Here is a 12100-nt window from a genome sequence, read left to right as displayed (position 1 = left end):
GGTAACGCCCTCCAAATGAGGATGAGCTGAGATTTATGAACCTAGACTTCAATATCCGAGTTGACTCCTCTCTCTCTTGACATTCAAGGATAGTTGGTGACCGGACTGTGTTCGCCACCTTCGTTTGTTTTCTATCCCTCCCCTGCACTGTTTACCTATTTTTCATGTTTTATTTTTATCTCTGTTTTGCTTCCTTACCGCCTTCCTACTATGTCATGCAATTTTCTTCTGTCTTTACTGTGTGTATGTAAAGCGCTCCGATACCCACGGGTCAAGCTAGCGCTATATAAACCTTTTAAATAAATACATTTATGTAAGTGACGGAGAGCAAAATGCAGCCTGCAGCAACTAGAGCAATGCGGATTGCTGCAACACCTAAAAGCTATGAAGTCGAAGCTTTAGTTCTTACCATAGGTAAGGAGCACTTTAGTCTTTAGTGCAATTTGTGGACAATCAAAGAAAGCCCTTGTGCAACCATCAAGCACCAGCCATAGGGCTGCCTATAGGTGGCACAAACCTGAGTGCAAGCTTATTTGTTTTAAGAATTTGTTTCACAGATGGGATGAACATTGGTCAAAGTGGGCGAGTTCGGATGGGGCACGATGTGCCCATACTTACTTAATTTAAGGAAAGCACCCCCCCCCCCTACTTTCTGTAAAAAGATAACCGTTCAAAATGCTTCAGCTGCGGTGTAAGGCAGGGAGTCTCCTTTGCTGTGAAACTGAAGTCGAAAGATAGGTAAACAGTCCATCTTCCCACGGCTCGTGCTTGCCTGAAAGAAGTGTGAATTTGGACAACAAACGGGTCAATCTGCAAATCTGAAGGGAGCTCGGATGCCGGTATTGGCTTTAATTAATGGAATCACTTGGCACTTCCTGATGACACAGATTTATTATTTTTAAGTTGGTTTAGCACCGTAGTTAAAAGCTAAGCTGTGAAGTGTGTGCTTTTTGAAGGGGCGCAACGCAGACCCCTGCACCGCAAGGGCTGCAGGGGCCTGTGTTATGCCCCCAACTATTCTTCACTGCCCCGACCAGGATTCAATTTCCTGGCTATCTGGTTATAGACACATACCTCTAATAGTGGTTTCATAAAGTACAATAGTGCATTTCCCACTGATTAACTCAACTTGCATTTATTTCACATCTAAGCATTGTTATTTTATAAATAATTACCTGTAGGTGAAAGACCCAAAAAAGTTAGATTTTTTTTTTTCTAAGCCATGCCTTTGACTTTGCCCCTATTGTGCACAGCATCACAGTCCCCTTACTTTTTTCTTTAATGCCCTTCAACCGCTGAGGGTAAATGCTTGTCAGTTGGTGCTGCAGTGAGTGGCTGCTGATAAATTGTCAATGTGGTGAGTCAGAAAGGGTTGCTGTGAACAGTGCCTGGAGAAAATTTAAATTGGTGGGTTATAATACCTGTCCCAAATTGTGTCGATGAGCCAAAGTTCCTTAGAAGCATTTAGAGAACTGGCCCTTCCTATTCGTGTGTACAGAAATGGAGCACATATACATTTTAGAGGATACAAAAGTGTAGGTTATGAATGATGAGTCAGTCATGAAATAGTCCAGTACTGTCATGGTGTACTAAGCAAGACTGACCACTCCCTTTGGTTTCTCTACTTAAATGTCTGTACTGGACACAAAGCAAACAGCTGTTTTTAGGAACAATTTACAAAATAATAACCTCAGTATTATGGTGAAATCCACAGAAATGAGAGCTCCGACGTACTGTAATGTGCAGCAGCTCCATATGTGGAAAAGTTGCCCCCCCCCCAGGCAAAGGCTGAGGTGAGGACATATGAGCACTTTATCTCTTGAGACTCTTGGGTGTGAGCACACAGTTATTGATTACTAGTAGCCCTGATGAAGCGCTTTGCCGAAGAGTGAAATATGCTGGCTGTTACGCTCGGTATATATTTTCTGATTGCATGATTCAATAAAAATGTAATTAGATTAGTATTCTTGCATGATCAGTTGGACTATTATAGATGAACCTGTAAGAGATTTCTTGTTTGTGCTTCTCAAGCCGACATTACCTCTACGTCCCTCATCCTCGACCCAGTCATAACTAATGAGGTATATTCCACTGACAGTAAACACTTTTAGGCTCCGCCCGCCCTCCTGCCAGGGGCTATAACCACATAGCCAGCAGAAAGCACTTCCTGTTTTTTTTCCCCCTGTCGGTGGGTTTGACGGGGGATGCTGTGGTAATTGCCGGGGACTTACCTTGTTGATGAATGTCCTCTGGTTACCTCTTTTGCAGGGCTCTGGGGGTACTTTTGGACCTTTGATGGAGCGGCTGGAGTCTGGAAGCATTGCCTCCTGGACTCGGTGAGTCACGCCGAGTACCTGAGTTGCTGGGCTTGTCAGGCCTCTGTTGTCTTTCGGCGGCTTCTTCTTCTTGCTGGACGGTGCGTGCTCTCCGTTCTCCTTGGCTTCAGCAATGTGTGGTGATTTGCTGCACTGCCCCATTATGTCTGTAACGCCCCCGCAGTGTTCTCTGGTGATGGTGGGTGCCTCCATTTTTTCCTTTCGCCGGTTAGAGAACGAGGCGGAACCGTATCGCTGTAGGTGGCTGTGGTGGGGATCCATTGCTGCCGAGGTGGACGGCTGCCTGCTCCTCAGCCGGTTGGCTCCCGCTGCTATGTGCTGCAGTGAGAGCCTGTCCGAATTCAGTGTTCAGGGGAGGCGCCGTAACGACGGGTTGCCTTGGAGGCATGCTCGTTGTGCCGTCCTCCCCTGTTCGCTCCGGCTGTTGCTAGTGGCGGGTTGAAGCTCCATGGTAGCTGGTACGAGTAGGGCTACCTGAGTCATAGCGGGTTGTTTCCGGTTCTGCCCGGATGGAAGGCAGCTGTTTGGAGGTCCGCTGATCCGCTCCTGTGTGAAATGGGAGCCCCTCCCTCTGCAATGTGGCCTACTGAGGCCGAAATGTTCCCTGCTTCTACGTGTGGTGTCATAGGCCACACCCCCTTTCAATACTTTGCTTTCTTCAGTCAGCTGACAGCTGGGTGGACTGGGACTGCCTGTCACTGCGCTTTCTGGAACTGATGTAAGCTGCTGCTTCTTAACCTTTATTTGCATAAGTGGGGGGAAATTAATTGCTTGTGATCTGCTGTTGATGCTGAGTCACTTACGCTTGTTGTCACTATGGGGAAGCATCACCAGAAGCACATGCATATTTCTACTGTCTTGTCCGTCTTCTCAAGGGGACAGTGTGGATTCCACTCCTCCTGTAAAGCAGACCTGATTGGATGATGATGTTCATTTGAGAAGGCTGATTTTGGAGCCTTTTCTGATTTGAAGTACTCCATAAAGTCTGCTGGTGTACCTTCTGGTGGTGGTCATGACCTTTACTCCAATATTTCCAGGTCTGAGTCTTCCGATGGTTCATCCTTGGGTGCAGCGGACCTTAAGGGGAAATATATTTCCAAGGATATGCTGCTGGACATTCTGTCCCAGGTCAGTGAAAACATGGGCTTCAATGATGAGGAGGTTGCCAGCATTTCCAGGGATACGGTGTTGCCACAGTTTCCGAAGCAGAATACATAGGCTCTGCCCATTCATCCCTTTGTGATGGATGTACTTTTAAAGGAGTAGAAAGATCCGGATTACATAATGATTCCTCACTTCATATCAAAACTCCACCCCTTGCAGGACATGGAGGATACCATTCCAGAGACTGTTCATGTGGATTTGATTGTGGCCAGTTTGGTGGGGCGTCCTTTCATGGCTGATAATATCCTCAGAGAGAAGATTGACTCTTCTTTGAAGAAGGTCTATGCAGGGTCGCATCTCGCCATCCTGTCTGGGGTGTATGGGGCTTATGTCGCTCAGTCCTTTCTGTCAGACTTTAAGACCTTATTCGCTATCATGCAGGAGGGTGGCAGTTGTCCTGACTTGCTAGAGTCCATGGAGCGTCAGGCTGAGTTCCTCTCTGAAATTGCCTTTGACTCTGTGCGTGCTTCAGCCATGTCTTGTGGTGCATCCATTGCTCCCAAGCGGAACTTATTGCTGAAGAGATGGAACACCTGTTGCAGTTCAACACTCCATGGCTTTGCGTTTGCCTTTTACTGGTCCTCTGCTTTTTGGGAAAGGCCTTGAGGAGATGTTACACAGGGTGTTCAAAGAACAGAAATTCCTTGTCCTTGCGGCATCAGCCACTTCGTAAGGAGTCGTTCTTTTCCAATGCTAATTTTTTTTCTGCAGCCGTCTCGTCTGCAGAGGAAAATTTCAGCAACAAGAAGAGCTCGGGGAAGGGTTTCCAATGACTGATCCAGAAGAAAACCCCTCCAGATGCGGGACCTGGTAATCCTTCCCTGGTGCAAAGAAATTAAATCTGTGACACCGTAAGCCAAATTTTGCTTATTTCAATTTTAATTTAACATCCTTTTGTTTTTTTAGATTCAAAATAATTACTTTTTGAAAATACAACACAACCTTATCATAAAGAGACAATAAAAAACATTTTTAAATACAGCCAATCAACAGCGCAGCGCTTTAAACCGATGTAGCGAGCGTAACGGACAAGTCGCTTTGACAAAAGAAGGCTGCCATATCTAAGAGGCATTTTGGCGACGGATAATCCATATCGGTTTCGCCATACTGTGTTGACGGACGTCAACTAAAATAACGTGATGGCTCACCAATAGGATTTAAGCAGTTTTGCTGAAAATTGTCCCTCAAAAGTGCTGCAATGAATCGGGACACTGACAATTCCGGATTTTTCACACCCCATGCATACATTTCTGTATTGAACAGTGGAATGATTTTCACTGCAGTATTAAGTAAGTAAAATGTATTGTTTCTGATTAATTAAACCCATTACAAAAGTTCATAGTAAGTACACATTTAATCAATTTCTGAATTTAAGAACAATCTTAAAAAGAAGAAATAGTTATAGAATAAAAGTTTAAAAGATATTCATGATTCCTTGTTTCTCTGAGCACCGTCATCTGTTTTGAATTGTTTATACTTGACTTGTTTCAGGAATTTTACCAACAGTCCATTCAGATGTAAAAGTCTTGGGTCAAAGCATGCAATGACTGATGTCTCCGTGTGCGTATATTACGTTAGTTGAAGGTGGTTTTCAGGAGAGCTACTCTTTCCTCTTTTAACTTTTTGCAGGAGCATATCAGATGTTCCATGTCTTCTTTCCCTGAGCCACACAGCCTACATGTAGGCCCTCAGTTCTTTCTCAGCCAGGGTTGTAAGTGGGGTATGGCTGGTAAGGTTCCGAGCCTATGTTTTAAAAATGCTTCTTTTGATTTCCTGCAGTAACCCAGTCCGAAATAAGCCTGTAACCCGGGCGATTTATAAGAGCTCAGTATCATCCATGCGTGGCGTCTGTGAGCAAAGGTAGCTTTATCCTCTATAAAGGAGAGTCGCTTTATGTTCTTATTTACAACACGTTTGAATTGTGCGTTCGGAAGAGAGATTTCCCATAGATCTTTTAGGCCTGTCGTTGCTAGTGACTCCTCTAAATATTTTTTTGCAAGTGCAGTGGAGCTGCCACGCAGGTTTTCCCAGAGCTGGTGATTCAGTGTGTTTTCAGGCAAGTTCTTTATTTTGTACCAGCATTTGATGTATGATCCTCGCCTTGCGAGTAATTGCTTGGTTAAACCAAATTCTAGCCGGATTTGAGCCTGTGAGGTGTATGATGGTAGATTTAAGAGGACTCTATAAGCTTTTGAGATAGTGGTGTCCAGCAGTTTTGCTTCTGTACCTCTTAAGGCTTCGCTACCGTAAGTGATTGATGACTCGATTTTTGCTTGGGCAACACGCAGTAGTGGCAGAAGAGTTGGCCCGGACAATTTGGTTTTGAGTTGACTGAGTGTTCTTGCAATCAGCATACCTTTCCTCTTGGTGGCCTCAAGGTGATTTGAGAAATGGCCGCCCTGTCGACAATAACGCCAAGATATTTATATTCAGAACAGTTCGCTATTGCCCTTGTCCCAAAGAACCAGGAGAAGGACTTTTTTTTTTTTCCCCGGTTATTGTCAATGTTTTGGTTTTTTCGATGTCGACTTCAAGCAGGTTGTCCTCAGCATATCCGTGCAGTATATTGATAAGGTGTTGCAGACTTACCTTAGTGTGACTAATCAGAACCACGTCGTCTGCATAGGCTATGCTGGGCAGGGTTCGACCCACCCCCCCCCCAGACGAGGGGCATGTGCACTGCAGGCATCTAGAGCTGGTGGCAAATCGGCTGTGTATAGATTTAAGAGAGTTGGTGCTAAAACGCAGCCCTGCTTGAGGCCTTTTGTTGTTGTTATCCGCCTTGAAAGGGGGGTGCCATTCCCGAGCTTCACTTGGATCCATGTGTTGGAGTGCAGTTCAATCAGAAGATTTAAAAGTGGTGCAGGAATCCCCCATAAAGCTAGTTTCCTCCACAGATTTGCTCGATTGACATTGTCGAAGGCCGCTTTGAAATCCACAAAGCAGAAGTGGAGACTTTGTTTGGTCTGTTTTGCTTTGTCAATAAGTAGTGATAAAGCTAAAAGATTTGTTGTTGTTCCAGCATCTCTGCAAAATCCTGTTTGGCTGGGCGGAATTAAGTTGTTCTTGGTAGCCCATTCTCGCAGCTGAATCAATAGTAGCCCTGCGAAATATTTCACCTCGATATCCAGTAGAGCGATCAGGCGAAAGTTTTTGGGGAGAGCTCTGTCGCCTGCTTTATATATTGGTGAGATAACTGAGCCCTTCCATGATGCTGGGAGGCCCCCAGACAGACTGGCCGAGATGAACAGTGGGGTCAGAGTTTCTGACCAATAATCCGGATCGTGTTTAAAGAGAGCTGGTGGGATTCCATTTGGCCCTGGCGCTCCATCTTTCCTCCATTTGGAAATTAATTCCCTGATTGTTGCAGCGCTGATTTCAAGTGGTGCATCTTCATGTAGTGTTGTTGTTTGCTGTGGGTTGGCCGCCTGAACATCCTGGCGCCTGATTGTTCCTACAGCCTGTTGATTAAAGTGGGTAGCTAAAAAGAGTTCCCAGGAATCATCTGTTACATGTGATGTTATGCCTCCATGTTTGGGATTTAGGAATTTTTTCAGGGTGGACCAGAAGCGAGCACTGTTGTTTGCTTTAATGTCGTAGTGGAGTTTAGCCCAAAAGTCGTCTTCTTTGCATCTTTTGATCTCCCATTTAAGTTTTTTAAAGTCAGCCTTTCGTCTGCGAAGCTGTTGGGAAATTCCCGTGCCCCCCGGATGTGTCCTCAGCAGCCTTAGTAGTTTGTTTATGGCGTTTTTATGATGTTTCAGGGCCGATTTCTGAGCACTGGAGATCTTCCCTGTGATCATTGGGCCGTGAGACGAATGGTGCCGAACTATGGTTGAATAGAGGTTCGCAAAGACGTCCATGAAGATCTCCTATAGGGCTATAGGATTGCCCGTGGGGTATTTCAAACTGTTTAATTGAAATTTTGCTGCTGAGAGTACCTCCTTTGTGTTTGCCACTGAGGACTTGATTCTTTTAAAGTTTATTGTGTGGCAAGCTTGGAATCCTATAGGATTGGGAAGGGTTAGGTCTGGAGAAGCAAGAATGGAGACTTCCTGAGGTCGGTGTCCACTGTCCCCTTTGTCTCCTAGGCTGAAGTTTAATATATGATGGAAAAATGGAAGCGATACTAAAGTGTAATCTATTTTGGAGGACATGTTACCGGAGTGAAATGAGGCGGCAGATGGTGAATCGCCTGAAAATCTTCCATTTAAAACTCTCAGCCCTAAATGCTCCATCTCTTCTAGTAGCTCCTTTCCCAATTTGGGGATTTTTCCCTGGCCATTGGTGGATTGGGTTGGAATATTCCAATAGAATGACTGAGCTTGAATGTCATTATTTGTGGACGAGCCTCGGATATATTGGTTGAAATCCCCCGACAGAATGAATTTAGAAGTGGTTTGCGTGGACATCAATTGGTGCAAATAATCCAATAGAGATTTTGACTCCTGTTTTTTCTTTTTTGGATTTATGTAGGTGTTGATCACCAGCACCTCTTCTTTTTTCCCTTTGAGGTTTAATTTGATCTTAACGGTGTTTATAACTGGGGATTGATGAGTCAGTTCCAGGGCGCTGTGAATTTTTGTGATTTTAATGTAAGAGGCTAAGCTGCCCGTCCATATTTACTTTTCCTTGTGGCTGAAGAGTAAAAACAGGTGTAACCCTCTATTTGCACCGGGTTTTCTGACCATGTTTCCTGTAATAGGATAATGTCAAATGATTTTACATATTGAAGGAATTAGGCATCTGCAGCCTTGTTGTTTTGCCTGTTTATGTTCCATGAGCACAGTTTTAGTAGCGTAGTGTCTGAATTCGGATCTGTCCTTATCGGGTTGCCCTGTCATTGTGGATAGTTTGTGGCGTTGATCGTCCTAATCCGGACGTTTTCAAAATTAACTAAGTGGGGAGCCGTTGTGCCCTTTTGATAGTTCAGCACCTGCCTCTTTAACAGTGAACGACCCTGGGCGCCCCTTAGGACTGACGTGGTCTGTGAGTTTTTCGGAGATAATCCTTCACGGGGTCTCTCAAGCAGGGGGAACGGATATCCTGTGTTGTGGTGTAGGGCTGATTGGATCCCCCATACTTTGAGGGTTGTCTGCGCCTCCAGAATTTTATTAGCAATTTCGGACGACCTCCAAGTTGCTTTTGTGGCTTCCAAGTTCTGTGTTTTATCGACTTTTATAAATTCTACTGAGAGAAGATCAGCTGAGCATAAATCGTTTAAGGTTGGCATGGTGCTTAGGAGTCGAAGTAGGTTCCTCCTATTCAAGATGTCAAATGGGCCCTTTGATTCATATTCTGGAGTGAAAACAATAATGGTGGGATTCGTGGTTTGGGGTCCCGGCTGAACTATTGGATAGTTGCCACCCAAATAGGTTCCTCTGTTGTTTGATATAAACTGTTGTAGAGGTCTCGGATTGGCTTCAAGAGTTGGAGGGTCTTGAGACTTGGAAGCTGACGGGGCTTTAGGGGCTCCGTCTGAGTGGGGAGGCGGTTGAGCCCGGGTGAGTGGGGAGGCGGTTGAGCCCGGGGACCCAAAAGTCCAGATGTTGTGGTCTCCTCGCCCGATGATTGGGGCAAGTAGAGGATGATCGTAGATTCCGGTACTGAATCAGTACCATGTGTGAGTGGCGCCTCCTTTGGCATGTTTGATGGTGGTTGTCTGGGGAAGATAACAGCTTTCCCATTACTAGTCCCACAAAGAACCGTAATACTACGAGAGCCAGTGTGGCTGCTGGGCTGGGCCCGGCCTGCCCACAGTATTGGAGCCTCTTTATGAACTGCCGGGTTTCCCCCTATTGTGGGTTCACTTGTCTCGGTAGGAATTTGTTCTGCACTTGTGAAGAGAGCTGTGAGATTTTGGTTCAGATGGCTCCTGTCCAGATTCTGTCTTAAAAAAGGGATAGACCTCGGGAGAGGCTAAAGTTAGTTTTTTATTACGGCCTTTCCTTCTTTGATGACGACGCTGCTTGGCATTCTGAGTTGGATTTTGGTACTCGGAGGGTCGAAGGTGGCATTTAGGCGAAGTGCACTCTGGAGATGACAGTACAGATTTGTCAGTAGTTTTGGCTGTAGAAGGATCCTTTTTTAAGTTTTCGAGGCTAGTTTTTGTGTTGGTGCTGGTGCCCGGTCCCACTTTATAGTGCCCCTTCGGTAAACCTTCTGTCAGAGTAGATACTATTTCCGGAAGTGACGATAGTTTGTCAATAATTGGACCGCAGCTGCAGATTAACTTTGCTTCCTGCTGAGCTCTACCAATTAGAAGATTTAGTTGGCCTAATTTCTCGTCAATCCGCCCCACAAAGAGGGCCTAGGTGTCCAGTATGGTCAGTTGTAGATCCATTTTGTCGGACTGGTAATGTAGAGTCTCAACAGTTCGTTGCATTGTGTTTAAAAGAATATCCCATGTTTTAGATGCGTTCGATGTTTGGGTCCCTGGTTCAATCCCAGATAAACTTAGGAGACCTGGGGATTCCAAAAGGGCTGAAGAACTTTGTTGGTTTATTAAGTTTGGAGGAGTTACCTCCTGATAAGAAGCCTGATTAACATGCTGATTTTCTTTGGTTTTGACTGTAGACAGAAGTTGTTTAGCGGGAGTGACCTGAATGTCAGGAAGAATTGTATCCCCCCCCCCCCCCCCATTCCTGTTGTCCTGAATAGGAGAAGTTGGTAGAGCAGTCTCGCCCTAAGTCTTGTATGATTTCCATGTCCTCCTTCAGCTGCTTGTAGTGGCCCTCTTCATGTACAATTACAGTTGCTTCTGTAGGCAGTTGAATGGTCTTAGTGGTCTCCGAAGTGCGGAGGGAGACGTTAATGGACTTAGAGGTCATTTAAGTTAGAGCTGCTGAGCGCCTCATACTCTTGGTTAGAAACCTTGCCTGGGCTTGACGTATGGCTGAACGAGGGTTGTCTTCCCTTCTGGTTGTGTGAAGTAATTGAGGTGATTATGGGCTTTTGAGAAAACGGTAGACCCGAGGGGGACTGCCCTCCCTTGCCTTCTTTTTGCTGGGCTGCTATGCTACTGGTACCCCTGTTATCGGGCACCTTTTTGTCATTTTTTCCGCTAGTTGACAAGGGAGCCGTGGAAAGGGATGTGTTAATGGCGTGAGGGGGGACCAGTCCCTGCAACGCTGGTGCTGGTGATTCCTTGGAAGGTGGGGGTCCTGGAGGCCCAAGATTTTCCCACTAGATGAAAAGATAGATGAAGGTGTGTCTTTTAAAAAATGAAATTTTGATGTAATTTTTGGTTGACGAAGATGGTAGTAATGAACTCCGGCCTGGTGAGCTGGACCCTTCTGGGGATGTGACCAAGCTCCCGCTGGCTAATTTATTGTCATCAGTTCGTTTGGCCTTAGGCTTGGGCTTAGTCACAGGCTGACCTCTTTTCTTGCCCGACCTCATTCCTGTGGCTGTATCGGTATGCTCCGTATAATGACCAGGGGCTCAGAAGTGACTGTGGATGACAAAGAGTGGATGGCTGAGAGTGACTGGGTACTCTCTGCTGTGGTACCTGCTGCTTGGGAGAGGTTTTTGGAGGAATTGGAGATGCAGGGGCACTGGGATGGGCACAGACCGCTCCTGCGCGACGCCAATGCAGCCAATGTCGCCGGTGGGGAGATGCCCGCGGCTCCTCCTGCCGCTGCTGAGGCACTAGTTCGCTCCCTGCTGCTGTTCCTGCCTCCTGCCTCTTGAGGGAGACTCTCCAGCGACAGTGGGGGCACTAGTGCGGCTCCTACCGCTGCGAGGGGCACTGGCTCCTGCCTCTAGCGCGGCACCAGTGCAGTTCCCACGACCCTCTCGGCTCCTCCTGCCGCTGCCAGGATCGGAAATTGGTTCCAGATGCGACTCCTGTCGCCGCGGGGGGTCTGGTGCGGCCCAACCACCACTCGGGCTCCGCTCTGCACACACTTTTTATGGGGGCTCACAGCCTGTTGCTCACAGTGCTCCGATCCCGCACTTCCTAGTGTAGGGAGACTCATGTCGCTTCTGTGGCTCTCGTAGCCCCCTGCCCCCTACCCCTTCGGGACACTCACGCTGCCGAAACACTCACGTGGGTCCAGACGGGGTCAGGTGGGGTCCGGGCAGCCTTTCCACAGCCGCATCCACTGCCTTCGTGGCTTTCTGCCGCGCCGCCGCTCCTCCGCCCTCCTCCGCTCTCGCAGCGACGCCCTCTTGGTTGCGGGGACGACGACCGGGAGCCGATCGTAACGGCAACAGCGGCAGTTAGGGTAGCGGGATACACCGCGCAGGCACAGGTACAGCGGATACCAGCGACGAAGAGTGGATGCAGCAAAGCCGCGGTGCACGGGCCGCAGGTGAGCTGAGCTGCTAAACCTCTGCGGTGAGCTGCGGGGAGCCTCCCGGCCTGTCCTCACGTTAGCGTGGCTTGCGACGGACTCCGCAGGGGAACTGCAGAGACTGTTACTTCCAAACCAATTCCCTGCAGTAGAGGTATTTTGGTCCTGAAGAGAGCCCCCCAAGAAGTGGGCTCGAAACGCGTCGACCTTGCGTGTTTTGCCAAACAATCTTTGGTTCTAATTATTGGTTGCCTTGTGTGCAATGTCAATTGGATGTAAATTACTAAAAAGAGATGTTTTCAT

At 47.1% G+C, this 12100-nt stretch overlaps 1 protein-coding gene across 1 annotated transcript in view; it reads left to right on the top strand.

Annotated features, from left to right (window-relative positions):
- Positions 1 to 12100, top strand: part of TTC14 (tetratricopeptide repeat domain 14) — a 71036-nt gene that overhangs the window by 719 nt on the left and 58217 nt on the right. The gene's annotated exons all lie outside the window — the stretch shown is intronic.

Source organism: Triturus cristatus, chromosome 11, assembly GCF_964204655.1.
Source record: "Triturus cristatus chromosome 11, aTriCri1.1, whole genome shotgun sequence".
NCBI lineage: Eukaryota > Metazoa > Chordata > Amphibia > Caudata > Salamandridae > Triturus > Triturus cristatus.
The sequence above is the reverse complement of the archived record's forward strand: the minus strand, read 5'-3'. Positions and strand labels throughout refer to the sequence as shown.